Raw genomic sequence first — 17710 nt, 5'->3', positions numbered from 1 at the left:
GAACCACTACCCAGGTCAAGATATAAAACATTACCAGAGCCATGATTGTCCCTGTGTGCCTCCAATCCTATACTTGTCCTCTTTCCCAAAGGTAAGTGTCCTGATAATACCAGAAAACGTTCATTGCCCTAGATTTTGAATCTGATACACACCTAAATCATACAGTATGTATTCTCTTACGTCTAATTTCTTTTGCTCACCTTTATGGGTGTGAGATTCACCTATGTGACTATGTGTAGCAGTATTTTTTTCACTGCCCTTGCTTTATTTTATAGTATTCCATTGTATGAACATACCATAATTTGTTTAAGTGGGTTTCTGTTGTTGCACAGATCCTTTGAGATGGAAATATTCCTACCAGGAATTTCATAGTTTGGGTTTTTTTTCATACAATTATTTTGTCTCAATATTTTCTACTTTATATAAATAATTTATTTTTTATGATATTGTATGTTAAGTGCCTTAATAATAGCTAAAACTTGTGTGTTTACCATGAATGAGGCATTGCCTAAATGTCTTATATGCATTATTCATTCGTTCATTCATTTAGCAAATACTTACTGAACACCTGATACTCTGTATCAAAAGGTATAAAGGTGAACAAGACAGAAAAAAAAATCCCTGTTTTTATGGAGTTTATATTTTAGGGAATAATCTCTAATTCACAAAAATCTATGAGGTGGATATTATTGTCCCTATTTTCACAGTTTGGAAAACCAGACACATAGCAGTTACATCCACCTCTTACTTACATTTTCTCCTGGATTACAAACTCTTCAGGAGCCAGTTCCCTTTATCTTCCCACAGTGTCTAGTGGAGCACCATATATATAGTCATCATATTAATTATTTTGATAACAATTAACATTTATTTCCTGCTTTCTATATACCAGAGACAACTCAGTCTTCACAAACGCTCTGTGGCAGGTCTGATTAGCTCCATTTAGAGATCAGAAAATAGGCAAAAAGAGGCTACGTGACTTGCCATTGGCTAGATTCTTGTGCTCTAGATACGTGTGTTGAAATTAGCCCATGGGATTGCATACAAGCACTTCCTTCACTTATATTGCTGTGCGGTGTTCAGTTCTCAGCCTCCTCTAAAGCCACTGTGGATCACGCTACGTGATACTTGTGGATGAGTTTGCATGGAGAAGTGACCTGAGCTGCTCATTTCTTCCATCTCTGTTCTGCAGCTACTCTGTTTCTAGACATCAAAGGAAGAAAGCAAGTTAGACATTGTGTTTTTGTCTAACCTCTGCATATGTTTTACTCAGAAGAGTTGTGGTGTGGGAATTGTTAGTTCCGCTGCAGAATCTTAGTTGGTTTAGTAATATTTTAAGTTAATTATGCTTCAATAAAAAGGAGAAAGTGAAGGACGGTTTTTTAAAGAAGAATTTTTGTTGGTTTATTCACTTAATATTGTTGAGCTTCTTCTACACGCCCAGCGCTGTGCTGGGCTTTAAGGAAGAGAGGAGGAAGCAGTGTCTTTTTCTGCCCTAAGGAGCTCACAAATATTGGAGGAGGTCATTGAAAGGGCTTTACTGACTGTTGACCCAATCAGAGGGCAATCTGAGGCTCCTTCCACCTCCTGTCTCCTTGTTCCCATAGCCAGAGCAACTTCCAATTTTAAGAGAGTGAAGTGTCATTGAAACCATCTGGGCTGAACCTCATTAAGGCCTCTATATAAAGCTTACGATTTTGGAGGGTGGGGCACTCGGCTTGTAGTCACCCAAGACAAGTCTTGTATGTAAGTTCCCTTGCTTATTAAACCTTCCATCTGCCAATTTGAATTGATCTGTAGCATATCAGAACATGTGTTTACAGCAGGACTGTTTACAGCAGGGGAGTGTCCTGTCTTCCAGCCCCTGTCTATGGCTTGGAAAATGGGAAGCTAAGGGGTGTATGATTTTGAATAAACCCTTATGGGGTCAGGATATATGGAAAGTATTTGGGTTCATCTGCAAGAGTCTGAAACAGTCCTCACTGTCTTCCATATTCTGGCTTATAAGGCACTGACACCCCCTGGTAATGAGGAAGCTCTTGCCCTAGCTTGGGTACATGACCTAGCAGCTGACCTTTTGGCACATACAGCAGTTTCAGTGCATAGAAAAAGTGGCCACTCTAGTGCCTGGGTGGGATGGCATATTGCCAAGGATGCCCATTTGCCCTTGAAATAGTGACTTGGTTCATGTACCAACAGCGTGTCCTGTGTATTCTTAACAATAGCCAAGGCAACCCACCAAAAGAGTCTGGAGCCATTCACTGGTGTTCCAGGTCCCGAGGAGGGATTTGAAAATTGGCCCCCATCCTCTTCCTGAGGGTTCTAAGTATGACTTGGTTTGTGTGGACACTGTATGTGGCCTAACCCAAGCTTTCCTCTGTAACTATGCAAACCAGGCTGCCACGATTAGGGGGTTAGAGAAACGGTTACTCTCATAGAATAGTCACATTTCAAAGGTCATGATATGCAAGACTAGACAGAAGACTGTAACACTGAATGGAGGTTCCATCTCCTATAACTCGCTAGCAGCAGTGGTCGTAAAAAGGAAAAATAGAATATTAAAACAATAGATTAAATTACTAGCAGGTAAAACAACCTTGGCCTGGGGGACTAAGGTACTATCCCAGGCCAAGGTTGTTGTCAAGACAATACATCTGAATGACCAAACTGCAGGGCCTATTGCTCATATGCCAGACTGGGGACCCTTGTCAAGACACCCAGTACTATAAGGGTTTGGAAATCTTGGGAGACAGCCATTGCCTTGATTCTCATGTGGTTTATGTGTTGCGCTGCTGAGCACACCCAAACCCCATCACGCCCGGGAAAGACATTATCTCCTGGAATTGGCAATGGGATGTCCCACTGGGATGGATGAATTACTTCCTACCCCTGGGAACCACACGGTCTCCACAGGATCCTGCTGTCCTGCTGCAGGCTGGACCTGTTGAAACATATTATACCTGGAATGGAACACGCACCATTGAAAGGGGGGAAAACTGGGAGTCCTGGTCTGGCATATCCCACCCCCAGCCCGTCTCCTCATGCCTGACAGTGCTGACTCCCATGGGCAACGTGTACAATATGCACAACCAGGTCAGACTCCTGAAGCTGCAGCCACATTAACGTCTAAAGGTCAGGCCACAAGTGTAATTCTTAGAAGGAGAAGATCTTCCCATACAAGTTTCTACTAAATATCTGGTTTCTTGCCCTTAGGCTTCTGCTGCTCCTCTGTTGTCTGGTCACAGGATGGACACTTAATGGAAACACCTTTTTACAGCAGGCCCACTCATACTGTGGGCACCTGCCCCTCTCTTGCTCATCATGATGGGTATCACCACTCCAGGGAGAAAACTGGAAGGCAGTATGTTAAGGTAGAACACACTAGGGCTAGTACTCTTGATTCACCTGGCATTACCAATACTTGATCCAGAGACCTGGTCTGTGGCACGGATATCAACACGGGGCATGGCTGTTCTTTCTGTGCCTGTCACTACATGGCAGCCCATCAAACTGCTGACCAGAAGAGTCCTAAAAATGCCACCACGAGGGTCACGGATGGCTACACTAAGAGCTGGGATGGGTTCATGTGGCTCACCCTGGGTTATGGACATGTGAACCCCTGGCACCCCCTGTGTTGGGAACAGATGAATCACTCTAAACAGAACCAACCCAGTTGTACCAAGAATATGGGATGGATATCACCAGAGCTGTGTAGTCATTTTGCCCCATTAAAGGATAGTGACTGGTTTGGGACTGACTGGTCGTGACACTTGGCCTCCACCTGGGCGGTTGGGCCACTGTGCTGTATCTAGGTCTTCCCTGGGCACAGGGGAGGATCCAAAGTAACAAAAATTGTCAACCTCCCTCTCCTCAAGGCCAGATGCGCACATTCTGTTTCCCACTGGTACGATCTTTTGGCTGCCATCTTTGTTCCCTTCGTTGGCCTGGAGGACGTTGTAGCACACATAGAAGCCCTTACTGAATTCACCAGGCAAGCCTTAGGTGATAGCCGGCAAAGCCTGTCTTCACTGAATGACGAAATGTCTCTAATGAGAAAAGGCTGTCCTCCAAAACTGGCCGGCCTTTAACATTATTACTGTCTCAAAAGGAGGCACCTGTGCCATTATCCAAACAGAATGTCGTGTTCATAACTAATGAGTCTGATAAGGCATTATCTTTATTAAATCATGTGATGACGCAAGTGAATGCCCTGAGCGATCTGACTCCCAGCCTAGAGGACTTAATAAATCAGTGGTTCAGATCATGGACTTCTTGGTGGAAAAAAACTGTTACTTACTTTGGGAAACACGGTCTTTGTGCTTTCTCTTGCGTGTGCCCATGTAGCTACTGTGGACTCTGCCTCTGGTGCAGCCAGGTAGTCGCCAAATGAGCCACCTTCCTGCTAGTGAAACCCTTTACTGACCTCGCAGAGCACATTGCAGGTCGGGGGCGTGTGAGAGTGTGAGAGCCAGTCACGAGGGGTGGAGTGTCGGAGGAGGTCATCCAGAGGATGTGGCCACATGTTGACCTTTAAGCTGGATCCGGGTGGTCAGAGGCACCACACCCCAACCCCGTCCTTGAAATGTACATTTTGCCCACCGTTCCTGTAGTGGGAGCCATTTCATGGACGAAGCCCTGAGAGAGTAAGGTGGTGTTGAGTCCGTCTGAACTCTGTACGTGACTGAACCTGCTAAAGCCCCCTTATACACCTTAAGATTCTGCCCGGCAGGTGTGGAGAGCTGCTCATCTTGTGGCCGCCCAAGACAAGCCTCTGTTGTAAGTTCTTTTGCCTTTTAACCTGCCACCTACCAATCTGGAGTGGCTTGCCTTTTTTTTTTTTTTTTTTTTTTGGTCTCTCCTTGCCCTCCACGTGCCGGGACCTGTTTGAGATTTCACCCGGGGAAGCATCCGAGTGTGCAAACCAACATCAGTACGAAGAGCTCAAAGTCCACTTGGCAGACCTTGAACCCAGGTTTGTCTACAGTTTGTGAGCAATGCTGAGTCCCTTTCTCAAAAACTCAAGGGTAATTCTTGTGCTGTTCAAATATCTTCCCTACACGGCTCTGCATTTCACTCTGAATTTTCTCGTTGGTCTGAGGAACTGTTGTGTTTTCTTCTGATGAATACGGCTGTGCTCTCCACTTACATGCCTTAGGATATCAGTGGATAGTGTAATGGCCATGCTTAAGAAGTCAGTTAATTTTCACTTTCATGTGTATTAAAGCTCTTTGTAAAGCGCTGAAATGACATTGTGATTATTGTTGCCGTTCCTGTTGGGTTTATGCTTTCTCAGCGCTGTCAACATGAGGAAATACCTGGATGACTGAATCCGTTTTTTTTGTGGGTTTTGTTTTGTTTTGTTTTGTTTTGTTTTAAATGTCGATTGAGTTGAATACTTTCTTCCAGGACAGGAAAGAAAATTTAACACATGCTTCCAGGCTTCTCTTTATAGTCTCCAGTATGGTTTACAGCCTTAAGCAGGGTTGTCTTTAATGACAGAACTACCTTTTATCTTCTTTGTACAAGATAAGATTGATCTATTTTTTAAGTTAATACACCACTGGCTTTACATCCTTGTCATAGGCTTTGGGAATAGGTTAAAGCCTCTTTGTGTTGTATTATTTACTGTGCAGCCATATTCGAAAATACAATGAATATACTGAAATTAATAACTCTAGAAGGGTGCAAAGTGATAGTATTCACATTCAATTACAGAGATCATCTATTACATTAATATAATAGTGATGCCATTTGAATGTAATATAGTGAATAAAAATAAAGTGGCAGGCTAACAGAATTTTAGCTTTTGAGTTCAGGGGAAAAAAAGTAAGATAAATGGTTAGCAGACATGGTTAATAGCTCAAATACATGTGCTATAAGCCCTTATTTGAGTGTCGACTCTTAGCAAAGGACACCAGGCAAATGAACTTGAATATCCATTTGATTAACTAGCTTCTTAAAAACTGAAATAGGCTTTTATATACTTTGGAAAGAATTGCTAGCAAAAAGGATAAGGGGATGGGCTTTTAATGGAAGTAATCCTCTAAGACATTACTCCCTAGCAGTTAGAAATATAGAAAAGCAAGATAAACTTAAAATAAGCCTGATAAATCCTATCTTACCCATTGTCTTCACTTAATAGATACTTTGGATCTGGATTAAATGGTGCTCAGTAGTCACCCTGAGAAATCCTATTCTTTATGTATTCTCCTTCCACTCCTCTTCTTACTAAACTAATAATTACTTTTCCACTTACAAGTTATGAGTGAAGCCACTGAATGCAGTGATTGGGTGGAGTCCTAGTTCTTGGCTTAAGATCATGGATCTCTCATGAGTCATGTGTTCCACAGATGGTGATTCTCGGACCTGCCTGAGTGTCAGAATCACCTGTGTAGCTTGTAAGAACTACACGTGCCTGGGTCTCTTTTCCGTAGATTTTCGTTCTATAGACCTGAGAAGAGCCAGGACAAACGTAGTTCATGATGCACAAAGACGATTGTGAATCCTACACCATTGTTGGTTCAAAGCACATTTCATAAAGAGGTAATAAATTTTTAAATTAGTAATATTTTAACATTGATTTGAATTTGTATTATTTTATATGTTTTCATGCATCTATAATTAATTTTTATTACCCAACTAATGCCTGGGTACTGTAGAAGCATCAGAAAATACAAAAGCAAAATGAAGAAAATAACTTCAAATATGACCACCGTTAATATTTTAAAATCCACAAATGAATATTTAGAATTTAACTGCAGTAATAGAGCATTTGCCTTTGCAGTTGGAAAGCATAATCCCATAGCTGCAGCACAGAATAGTTTTTCTTATGTATAATTAGATACTACTTGCTCAAATTGTCATTCTTTACTGAAGGGAGGCTCCCATTCACCCCTTCTTCCTCTACTCAGTCACTTTTCTGGTTCTTTCCCTCAGTTAAGTAGCATATCTGAGTTTTACATGAATGGGTCCAGCAAAGCTAATAGATGGTGGACTTTTGGAAGTATCAGTCCTGGGAACATACCAAACTGGTGTGACAGCAGTTCTGCCATCCAATCATTTCATTTATCCATTCAAAAAATTTATTGAGCACCTACTAATGTGCCAGACACTATGCTCTGTGTTGGTGACACCCAGTCCGTTTCCTAGAGACACTTCACACTCTAGTATGGGAGATAGATAAACAAAAATTAAGGTGTATTGTGTATGTGCTATGAAAGATGTATGTATGCACAGGATGTGCTGAGTGCACAGATAAGGGATATCTAAATCAGAATAGGGAATTAGAGAGGATGAGTACAGAGAAAGGATGTGGACGTTGGATGCCAGAGCCCAGAACGCTCATATGTGGCCATTGCTGGTTTTGGGAACCTTTGTGTGTGTGTTTGTTGTTGTTGTTTATTTATTTAGATTAAAGCAATTTTTGATACAATTTTTAAAGGTTACTTTCCTCTCGCTCTGTCATTCTCAAGATTGTTTTGGCTATTCAGGGTCTTTTGTGTTACCATATAAATTTTGAAATTATTTTTTCTAGTTCTGTGAATAATTCGTTTGATATTTTGATAGTGATTGCATTGAATTTGTAGATTGCCTTGGGCTGCATGGTTATTTTAACAAAATTGATTCTTCACAAGGTGCGTATTTATGTACCGTGTTTACTACCTAGAGGGGAGACTGGAAAGCTCTCCTTTGTCTCCTGATCTCCTTTTCTTAATAGTGTCTGTTCTCTTTTTCATAGATGCATTATCTTTTATTGTATTTCTGAGGGTCTCGGAAATACTTTGAAAATTTCTTCTCCCTGCGTAGTTGCTGTTTCTTCTGAGAAGGCTGTCGCATTTTTGTTTGTCTTGGTCCCTGTCTTTCAAGGTAGAGGTCAGAGTCTTCTGAGAAAGCTCTTCCAGTCTCTTGTGTGATATATATATACCTGGCTTTCAACCTTTATGAAGTACAAGGGTAAGAAACCTGAAGTCTCAGCTTTCAGGATGTGAATGTTCCCTGGGGAAAAACCATTACTCAGGTGATCTGGTTTTATGATGGTGGGATATGTGGTTCTTAAAAATATTTTTCGCTGATCTTTTGGCTTTGGTATTGTGGCTTTATTTTCACCTACACCTCAGGCAGGGGTGTGGGGTGGGGCACAGTTAAATGTCTCAGATGGGTTTGCTTGTCACTTCGCTCATTACCTACTTTGCATTTTGCCTTCCTGGGTCTGCTGTCAGGTACCATTAGTCAGTTATCATTTACTTTTCTGACTTTTTACATTTACTCTCTTAGCTTTTCTCTGCTCTTTTCTCTTTGTCTTTGTGGCTTCAAACAAAACAAAACAGCTCCATTATGGTATGATTTCAGGAAGGAGAGAAAGTAAATTCATGTAATCTGTCTCTTTGGCACTGTACTAAGATTTAATTTATAGTAATTCTAGGCAATAGATACTATCATCGTACCACTTTTGAAGATTAAGGGAGTGAAGTTCAGAGAGATTAAGTGGCAGAAGAGCTAGTAAATGGAAGAGCTATGACTAATAAGAGGCTCCCAAACCTGCAGAGGGCTCAAATAGATTTTGAGGTTTCTTCTGGGCTAACATCTCAAAGACAAGCTCGTTCTCCTGCATTTATCAGAGCCCACCCTGATTGCAAACCCAGCTTTAGGGACAAAGACAGCGACAACCTGTGAAGGGGAAACTGGATATGCAAAGCTGTGAGATAGCCCCACCTCTATATAGAGCTGACTTCTACCAGCTCCCTCACCAGTATGGATTGGACTATATTCCAATAGAAATTCTTTCTTTTAGGAGCCTGACAAAGTTGAGTTTTGATGATCTATTTTAGTATTTGCTAATTATGAAATGAAAGCCACCTGTTTTCAAAAGAAGGTGCTGGAATGGAGAATAATAGATATGTAAATATGGTGACTTTTATGGGCAAAAGAAGGTTTTTAGCAGCATGTTTTTAAAAATTAAGTATTTAACAGCTGTTTTGCAAAATAAATGAAATGCTTCCGTACTGTTAAAGAATATGCACAGGTGATTAACTTTAAAGTAAAACTTGTGACCTCATTTGACTATCTAACATCACTAAATTAACTAACTTTATATACCAAATTATTGACCAGATTCTAAATATTTATCTCTTTCATGAAAGGTAAATATAAATTAACAAGACTAATTTTCTTATGTAGTTTGTGAAACTGACATCATGATTTTATGTCCATAATTGGTTTGGAATGGAATAGAAATTCCTTGTTCTGGAAGGGTTGTAAGATGAGACTTTGGGGGGTGTAATATTTGTAAATTAGAGGGTGAAGTTTGCAGTGGAGGAAGATTTTTAAATACACTGAATTCAAAATACGAAAGGGTGAAAAGAGATAACTAAAAAAATCATATCTCTTCCCACCTGGCTTCTATTAACATGCAAATTTCTTACCCAGCAAATGGTTTACATTGGCCCCTTGTATGGACAGAAGTTTTCTGTCTGCCCTACAAATTCATATGTTGAAGCCCTTCCTCCCCACCTCCATGTGACGGTATTTGGAGGTGGGGCTTTGAGAGGTAATTAGGGTTAGCTTTGGTCATGAGGGTGGTGGGACTCTCGTGATGTCTTTATAAGAGGAAGAGAGAGAAGAAAGATAGGGGTCTCTCCCCCATTTGGGTTCCTAGCAAGAGAGTGGCTATCTGTAAGCCAGGAAGAGTTCTCACCAGAACCTAACCATGCTGGAGGAAGAGAGAGAAGAAAGATTGAGGTCTCTCCCCTATTTGGGTTCATAGCGAGAAGGTGGCCATCTGTAAGCCAGGGAGAGAGCTCTCACTAGAACCCAACCATGCTGGCACCCTGATCTCGGACTTCCAGCCTCCAGAGCTGTAGGGAGATAAACTCCTGATTTTTAGGTCCCCCCACCCGTGCTATTTTGTTATGGCAGCCAGAGTTGACTAACATACCCCTCAACATTGTACTTCACCTTGTTCTAAACTTTGTGGGCCCCAGGCCCCCATAGGGTTTCTCTCACATGGTGCCTCCCTTATTCTTGGTGTAAAATGTATCCCATGGTGCCTGAAACACTTCCTCCTCTCAGCACTTGGGAATCCTCTGTGTCCCAGTTTTGGAAGAGAAGCTGAATATCTAGATTTTTATATGAAATTGCCTAACATTTTTAGTATTGACATATCACTCTATAATAAAGTATGTCTCTGGGCTGGATTGACCCTTAAGTAACAAGTTTGTAGACTTGGTTTTGATGTGTGTGTCCTGTCTCCTAAGTTCTGGGAGCATTTGTGTTTTATTTTCACTCTCTGATTCCCAAGATCTAAATTGTTGGTAATCAAATAATATTTGTTCTTACTGATGCTGATGCCTCTCACTTTTTCTGTTACTCCTTTCTTTAGGTAAAATAACCCCAATTACATTCATTCTTAGATTCTTCTTCAATTATGTTTTTAGTTCATTTCATTGTATGCCTTTGATGGCTCAGATTTTGGTGAAGACTATTGTTAAGAGTCATTAGTGGGAGAAATCTACTTGTCTGTACTCACCATTTTTTAACAAGATACTTTTGGACCCAACCGTAGGAACACTGACATGGAGATCTCTCCCCATCTGAGGACCTTGAACTGTACAAAGAAAGGAATTAACGGATGCTGTTGAATACAAAGAAGATTGCCTCCAGTTTCTGCGTTTTCCTTCTGTTTCTATTACTCACTATCTTGATTGTTGTTTCAACAATAGTGCTATGTTACTGCTCTGTGGTCCAATTTCTTTTGGTCTCAGGGGGAAGGCTGCTCTTTTACTCATCTGTTTGTTCATGTTATGTGGAAATTAAACTTTAAGTGGCTATACACCTGTTTATTCATTCTGCAAGTGGTATTGCTTACCGTCAGTGGTTGTTTTTGATGCTAATACTGCTTCCTGCCTTTTTTTACATGGATTCTTGACATGTTTGCAGGCCTGCTGTATCTAATAAATAACAATAATGAATTCTTTACCAGTTTCGGTTTCTCCCTCACCACAGTCTTCCTGGAGTCAAAATGGAGAAATATTCTTTTTCCCTGTTTTCCTATTTGCTATACATAAAGTGTTTAATCAAGGTGTTTATAAAATGAAGTTAGTTGTCATTTCAATGATGTAGTACTGATATGATTTTCTTATGAGCTATTTTTCTACAACTATTTTTAACACTTGATTTTTAGGATAGGTAATACACTTTCATAGTTCAAGAATAATATACAGAATGCTGAAAGATACACAGTGAAAAGTCTTAGTCCTACCTTTTCCTCTCCTTTGCTCAGTCCCTACATCCCAACTCCACAGGTAACTTCTTATACATCCTTCCAGTGTTTGTTTATGTACATGTAAGCAAATGCAGATATATATGTATATTCTTATTTCTCTATTTTTTAAACACAAGATGCCATTGTTCTGCTTGTTGCAGTTTTCACTTAGCATTATATCCTGGAACTGCCATATAAAAACAGATTGCCTCATTTCTTTATACAAGTAAATACTACTTCATTTGATGGACATGTCATTTATTTAACCAAAGTCTTACTGATGAACATTAATTTTGTTTCTAGCATTTTACTAGGGCACGCCATATTGCAATGACTAGCCTTTTACAAACCTCATGTCACACATATGTAAATAGATTTGTGTAGAATAAATTCTCAGAAGTGGTATTATTAAGCCAGAAGGTCTGTCCATTTGTGATTTGTTGTACCAGTTTATACTTTGAGCAGCAATGTGTGAGCTCATCCATAAAATGCTTTATCAAGCTTTTGGACTTTGTCTGATGGATAAATACAGTATCTCAGAGCATAAGATGCATCATCTACATGTGTTCTGGGCTCAGTTGTGTTCTTCCCAAATTCTTACATTGAAACCCTAACCTTGTACCTCAGAATGTGACTGTATTTGGAGGGAGGGTCTTTAGGGAGATAGCTAAGTTAAAATGAGGTCGTCAGAGTGGGCCCTAATCCAATCTGATTGGTGTCCTTATAAAAACAGATTAGCACATACAGAGATACCAATTTATGCACAGAGCAAAAAAACAAACAAACAAACAAAAAAAAAAACACGTGAAAGAGACAGCAAGAGGGCGGCCTGTCTGTAAGTCAAGGAGCGAAGTCTCAGAGGAGATCAGTTCTGAAAGCACCTGATCGTGGACTTCCAGCCTCCAGACCTGGGACAATATAAATGTTTTACTGATCAGGCTGCCCAGTCTCTTGTATTTTGTTAGGGCATTCCTAGCAAACCACAATAGCATGTTTGCTGAGTCACCGTAAAGAAGGAAGGAACAGTATCGTGGAGAGTGAGACAGTGACTCAGGGGCTACAATTGTTTAGCAATTAGCGGGAAAGATCCAGGGCATTTGATATGTCAGAAAGAAAATGGGGAGTATTTAGTGGTATAATCCGGTGACAGTAGATTCAAAGCTGGTTTTTTTCAGGAAGGGGAATGGTCTGAAAGCCACAATGAAGACTGAGGCTGACCTCTACCTCACTCACAGCCCAGGGACACTGGGGTGATGGTGGGTTGACAAACAGCTGCCACTTTGCCTGCAGGGAAAGCAGGGCCCATGGGGGAGAGCTGAGTTTCAGCTGAGTGAAGAAGGTGAAGGGAAGAATTTTGCTGATAAGGGAACCGTGAATTTCAGAGTGGAAGACTTTCAGCAGTCGGATGGCTCGGGAGACAGGAGGATGTAGGGGTTCTTATTGCGATTAGAGTGTAGATGTTCCAAGAGTATGGTGATGCCAGACACAGGGATAAAGGCATGATGAAGCAAGTCCAAGAGTTGAAGGCAGAGGGCCCTTTCAGGACTTAAGAGTTTAAACTGGAGGGTGGGGGAGGGCAAGTTTCTGATTTAGAAGTCCTAGTAGGTCTGATTTTAGGCTTGTGATCTTAGATGAAGTGGAAGGGATCTTACTCAGAACGTGCTGTGTCTTGACTCCATGTCGATGGTCTTGGGACTCTGGGGAGGCTGATTCTTACACTGAACATAGGGGCCACTTCACTTCTGATTACTTGGAAATTTATTGTTTTTCTCTGTTTATTTTAGACAGTTACCAAGTTGGCTCAAACTCTTTTTTTGGCAGCCTGTCTTTCCCCTACAGGTTTGTGATGCCGCCTTTACGATGTATTTAATTCCCACATCTATCCTGGACTTCAAAGCTACTGTGATTAATGAAATAAATATTCTTGAGTGCTACACAATTTATAATTATATATTTTGTTAATGTGATTTTATCAAAATGGTAGTCATAAACGTATACTGCTCACATTGGCTGGGGTCGGGGGAGTCATTAAGTAATTAAAATTTCCCTTATGTTATAATAGAATTCTTGTACCAAAATGTTGTGAGAAAAACCTTCTTCACTATCTTCCCTCACTGAGCTTATAATTCTGCAGATGTTGGTCACTGTTTGCTTTTGTGCTAACATGGCTTTCGCCGTCAATGTTGCAGCAACAGAGCGTAACTCCCGGGACTAATGTTATCACAAATTGCCACCTGCCGTAAGATAAGAGTATAATAAGGTTGAGCAAGTCCTTCTCTAAAGTAACCAGTAGGTCCTGGTAGGGTCACACATGGATTACAGCTTCACCTGGCACATAGGCTGTGCTGCCACCAACAAAGTGAGGCCGACAAATGATTCATGATAGTCATGATGAAAATAAAACCACGACTACTGCTTATAAAATAGGTAGTAATCTTCGAGCACCTTATTAAATGCCTGGTACTATGCCATGGAGTTTGGTAGCATATGTTTAAAACAAGAAGAAATTATTATTTTTGCTTTTACAGAAGAGAAAGCTAAGGCTCGGGGAAGTTGAGTAGCTTGCTTAAGTCACATAGCCGGTAAGTGGCAGAGCCAGAATTATACCACGTCTGTGCTCTATTCTTAAGTAGTAGATTTTGTTGTTTGTTTTCTTCTAACTTTACTGCTAGATATTGTTTAGATTAGTTATAGGACAGAAAAAAATCTCATAAAAAACTAACCTCCAGAGCCAATAACATAAGAATACCTTAGTTATTTTGACTTTGAATAAGTAATTATCAGCCCCAATTAATATATTCACAAAATCAATGCATACATATGCAGCCCATCTAGCAATTATCTTTCTATCTGTCTGTCCATCCATCCATTCCCCATGTCAAAATAAATTTGTATAAATGATTTTAAAATTAGAAAACACTTACATAAATTAAAAGGTTAAAAAAACAGCAAAATATAAATGGTTTTAATTTAATAAAATCCAGGATTATGGAAATTCCAATTGTAAGAATATATAATTGAGTGCCTTTTATCTGTTATTATAAAACATACCTCAAAAGAGAATATCTTTATTAACAATGCCTGAAGGAGTTTAAGAATGAAAGTCCAATTTTATCAGATTATGAGGTCTGTATTCTAATTCCCCACAAGGAGTGAGTGGTTTGTAAGCATTTTTTTTTCACTTTTATATTAAATGTAAGTTAGATTTTAATGTGACAGAGAAAATGTAAATTAAATAATTTTCTAAGGCATCAGAAAAAAACAGCACTTTTGTTTCTTTTGACAAATCACAAGTAGTGGATTTTTTTCCTTAACCGAAGTGTGGTCCACGTATTGATCATATTATTGATTTTCACTCAGTAATTTTATGCATTTTGTTCAAAGGCTTTTCTCTTTTTGCATTGTGTTGGGCAGTAGGCATTTAAAACCAGGGTGTGGGAATCTGACAGTCACTGTAACAGGAATTCTAATAGAAGATGGATTTCCCATTGTGTTCTAGTGACAGGTACCTCTGTTCTGTTCTTTGAATATGCTGATCACTGTGCCCCGAGGGCATCGGCATAGTTTCCTTCTCCCAGAATGCACTGACCCCAGACGTCCACACAGGTCTCCCCCTTACTTCAGTCAGGTGTCTTTTCATCTCTTACTTTCTTGGATCTTTCCTGGGTGGCCTTCTTAATGCTGTGTCTCACCCTCTCTGCAGCCCTGTGCCTTCCTCTTGTTCATGAACATAGGCCTACCTCAAACTTTATATATGCATGTTTCTTGCTGTCTCTTCCACTAGAATATAAGTTACAGTCTATCAGAGATTATTTTTGTTCACTAATGTGTCTTCAGGGCCTAAAACAGTGTGGCACCTAATGAACACCCAGGAAAGTTTGTTAATCGAGTGTGTTGAATTTTTAATGTATAAATACTTGTGGTTTCTCTTCCTTTACTTCCCTGTATCCCAGAATATCTGCTATGGGGAGCAGCTTTTGATTTCTTTTTTCCTTCCTTTAAAACAAAGTAACCTTTTTACTGATTTGCAGCCTGCCTCTGGTGTAAGTTGGTCTTCGTAGAAAGTCATTTAGGCCATTAACAAGAAAGCAAACCCATTAAAAATATGCAAGCTCTTGGAAAACAAAATCCAGTATTCTAATTAGACCTATTAAGGCAATTACAGAGCACTATAAATGATGTAAAAGTTTTGTTGGGCTCCTCATGGTACCAATGACAAAAAGCCAAGGAGTCCCTAATTTTCTAAACAAAGATAGAGAGTCTAGGTGATTAATTTCAGCACCATTGAGTTAATTTGCAATGAGTCAACAGCAGAAAGCATTTCCATGGGCATAGAATAACGGTAGAAGATGGCTGTTTTACCACTCGATGGTAATACAGCTATTTGTCAGGGAATGCTTTAGTAATGAACCACCTGTTGACAAGAAAGAAGAAATATAAAAAGTTTCCTGAAACAGTTTGTAGTCTTCAGTTGCAGCCAAATCTCTGAGATTTCTCTGATCTGCGTGCACGTTTAAAAAGATTCTTAATTGCTGCCTTAATATCTTTTGATGGGTGATCAAAACATTGTGACTTCTGTTTCAGAAGACAACTTCAGGCTTGTGAGCTAGTAATAACAGCTTCCAACCTGTTCCCTGAAAGGCACCGCTTGTTGTGTGATGGTATGGAAACCACCTCATTTAAGGAGATTAAAAATGAGGCTGTGGTCAATACAACCTTAAAGGAAATATTGTCCATACAGTCTTGTGAGAGACTCTTTTTCAAGTACTTAAAAAAAAAAAACTCAATTGTTTATAATCACTCTGAAGTAACTGAAACAGATCTAACTACTTCCACTCTTCAGATGAAGAATTGAGGCAGAAAAGTTAAGAAATTTCCATAAGACTTTTCAGTATGGGAGGAGAAGTATTAGATCAGGACTCAGGTTCCCTAAGTCCTCGTCTGCCACAAGATGGCTACAGTGAGGTGGTCCCTGATACCGTGTGACTATTGCCCCAATCTCAGCTGCATAGTGAATTTTCAGGGTTTTTTTTTTTTTTGTGCCTTGTGGCATCACCTATTACATAAGCATATTTATTATTATTCACCAAATTACGACAGATGTGCAGAGTCAGCTAGGGTAGAATGAGCGTGAAGGAAGGGCAACCAAGAGCATGTGTGCAGATGTTTGACAGCTATTAAGAGTCATCCACAGTGGTTTTGCCAAGGACAGGAAGCCATCAACAGAACTGCTTAAGGCTGCCGATCTTGTACAATGCCCACCTCCAAGCTAAACTAAGCACAACTTAGTTATTTTGGTTTTGCGTTAGTGATTGTCATCTCCATTTAGTGCATTCATAAAAACAACGTGTATGTATTTTAATTGGTATATACCCCATGACGGAATGGCATAGTATAAGAAGATAAACCAAAACAAAACATAATTAATGTCCTATTTTGACCTCCTAAAATCCAGGATTTAAAAATCCCAGTTGCAGAGGCATAGCTAATTGTGTTGCTTTAACTCGTTGCTGCAGCACACATTCTTTAAGAATGGATATTTCTTAATTCAGATCTTATTAAAACTAATAATTGTATTTTTCTTCTGATAAGATGTAGATTAATGATAGTATGAAATAAATGCCTCAGGAAATCCAGTCTGTGGACTGAGCAGCTTGGTTCTTGGCTTGTCTTCGATTGCCTGTCCTAATCTTAAGATGCGTTGACCATGTGAGGTCTTTCTGTCACGTTTCCATTACAGGCAAAGAGTCCATTGAGAGCAGAAGCTTTCCCTCTTATCTTTTTATCACTTTTGCTTAACATCATACCACGGGTATTGAATACACGGAGAGTGCACCAAAAATTGTACATCTGATCAGCATTCAAAGTGTTGGTCTAGAGAAAGCTATATGTATTCCTGGAATGGTTAAATGGGAAGAGGACTTTGTCTTTGGAGCTATTACACAGGGGACCTGGTGAAAGTCATTGAATATGATTCAGATTTTATTTAAAGGATGAATTGAAACTTCTGAAAAAGACCTAGAGAGCATATCTAGGGTCTGTGAAGCCTCGGGCTCCTCTTTCTCCACATAAGGTACAGACCATGGAGAAGAAGAGAGGGTACGTTCAACTAAACACTTGGTTGCTAGATGATGTCAGTGTTTTCCTACACAGTGGTTTACGAGTGACAAAATGAGGAGCTCATAATGGGAAAAAGTGGCATTCCAAGGATGGAGTAAATTCTTTTGCTGAAAGATCTGTCAGGATGATCAGCTGAAAATAGATCAAGGATTCTAAAACATGTAAATATATTTTGTTATCTTAAACTGACCTAGAAAGGGGAATAACAATGGAGAAATTTCCCAATAAATCATATGAAAAATGAAAAAAAAAAAACAAACCCCCAAAACTTCAGATGACAGACAATGGCACAACTTAGTTATATGAATCCAAAGATATTGCTGAGATTTA

Source organism: Camelus ferus, chromosome 9, assembly GCF_009834535.1.
Source record: "Camelus ferus isolate YT-003-E chromosome 9, BCGSAC_Cfer_1.0, whole genome shotgun sequence".
NCBI classification, from domain to species: Eukaryota; Metazoa; Chordata; class Mammalia; order Artiodactyla; family Camelidae; genus Camelus; species Camelus ferus.
Note: the sequence above shows the minus strand (reverse complement) of the source record.